We start from the raw sequence: 2,313 nt of genomic DNA, 5'->3' as shown, positions 1-2,313 counted from the left end.
CTTAATTTTTGTTATGAGACGACTTCTTTTGAAAATCTTGAGTCGATTCTGAGATTCCCCAGTCCTTTCACTGGGGGCTTATATAGTGCAAAGACATGAGGGAAATGTACAAGCCTATATAGGCCATCATTCTTGATGCAATTTGCCTGCACTTATGTCCAGTGAGATATCCATTGTCCTTTCTGGTTCTGGATTGTCAGTCCATTCAAGTCTTCTTGGAAGTATTCTACATTCCTGTCCATAAGCTCTTGCATATTAAGGATTAAGCAATTGACTTAACAACATACTTATTCCTAAAATACATAAATGTAAATAGGAGATAAGCATTTGTCCAAATAAGAGAGTATGCACATTCCTAATGATATAAATTCAAGCATCCTCTCAGGCAGAGGTTCTTAATTTGTAGTTAATGGAGATTCTAGGAGATCCGTGGGTGGACTCCCTGAAAATTGAATGCAAAGTAGTATATACTCATGCTTTTTCTGTGAAAAACCTCCATGGCTTTTACCAGATTCTCAAAAGCTTATGAATCCCACTGACTAGACATTGTTGCAACAATGGTGAGCAAGGCCAAAGAGTCTCTGTGCTCAGGAATTTATAGTCTGGGGGGATGAAAGACAAATGACCAGGCAATTACAATATAGAGGATGTGTTCTATGCTAGAGGAAGTACAGTGTGGGAACATAGAAGGACCACCTGTACCAGACTGGGGGCTGGGTGTCACCTGAGGCTCCTTGGAGGAACTGACTATTAAACTGAGGCCTTCAGAGTGAGAGGGAAGTAGAATTTGGCCTAGTAAAGGAGGGGATGGGGAAGGGGGGTGGGCTTGGTAGAAGGAAGAATGTTCTAGGCCTCTGCCTATGCAAAGTCCAGAGTCAAGAGATACCTTGGCAATTCATAAGCTGAAAACAGTTTGTATGGTTCAAGCTTAACATTAGATGGGAGTAGCAGTAAGAGGTGAGGCTGGGAGATCAGAAGCCAGGTATGTGTTTGTTGCTGGGCATGCAGAGGTGAATAAGACACAGGAGCCCTGACCCTCAGGGAGTTTTATTTTATTAAGGAGAAACCAGAAACAAGTAGGCAAATGGGCTAACAAGATAAATTTTTATTATGATGAAATAAACAAGGTGTTGTAAATGGTGGCTGGGGTATGTATTGGGCGCTCCTTTAGGCAGATCTACATACCGTGTGCCACGTGGATTGGAGGGTTTCAGCGATGACGGTGGCAGGCAGAACAGAGAATTGGATAGATCTGGGAGACATTGAGGGAGTAGAATCAATAGGATTTGGTAATTTATTGGATGATAACAATAATAAATAATAGCTTCCACTTATTGCACACTTACTAACTCTAAGTGCTTGATTTATTTATTCCTATACGACTCTATGAGGTAGGCATTTATTTCAGTTTTGTGATGAAACTGTGGCACAGAGAGTTTAAGGAACCAGCCCAAGGTCCCATCAGGATTCAAACTCAAACCTATTTTATACCAAACCCTTGTAAGCATAGGGGACAATGAGGAGGAATGGATTTGGAGGAGAGGTAGAAAGATGATACATTTGGGATCTATGGAGTTTTGGGTACCTTTGAGCCATCCAAGTGGAGATGTCCAACAGGGGAATGGATAAATGAGTATGAAGCTCAGATGAGATCCAGGTCAAGGAATAAATATGTGAGTTGCCAGCGTAGCAGTGTTATGTGGAGCAACAGAGTAGGTGAGACCACCCTGGGAAAGTATATAGAAGGGTTAGAAAAGAACTCTAAGCAGCATCAACATTCAAGGAAGAGCAGAGAAAGAACCCCCCCAAGAAGGTGTGATCAGGGTTGTAAGAGGAAAACCGGGACAGCACCGTGGAAGTCAAAGGGAGAGAGTTTCAGTGAGACAGTGATCACAGGGTCATATTCCACTTGAGAGATGAAGTAAGATAAGCTCCAAGATATGTCTATTCTTATAGTAGGAAGAATTCCATTAGTTACCTGAGAGGACAGCCTTGGAGGGATAGTGGAAAAAGAATCCCATTTAGTTGGTTAAGAGTGAGTAGGAGGCAAGGAAGTTGAGGTTGGTGAGCATAGACAACTTGATCAAAATGTTTGTTTCTCTGGAGCTAAGAATCCAGAGTCCAGATTACGAGTATGGCTCCTGTGCTAAGTTGGGATCATACTGATAGCCCTAGGGGATCTCCTTTACCCCTTCACGTGGAGACATGTTCCTTTCCTCTCCAGCTCTTACTTTTTATTTATTTATTTATTTGTTTGTTTGTTTGTTTGTTTATTTATTTATTTATTTATGTCTGGGCCGGGTCTTCGTCGCG

Source organism: Monodon monoceros, unplaced genomic scaffold (genome assembly GCF_005190385.1).
Source record: "Monodon monoceros isolate NGI ecotype Baffin Bay Population unplaced genomic scaffold, NGI_Narwhal_1 Super_Scaffold_21, whole genome shotgun sequence".
In the NCBI taxonomy this organism is placed as follows: domain Eukaryota; kingdom Metazoa; phylum Chordata; class Mammalia; order Artiodactyla; family Monodontidae; genus Monodon; species Monodon monoceros.
The sequence above is the reverse complement of the archived record's forward strand: the minus strand, read 5'-3'. Positions refer to the sequence as shown.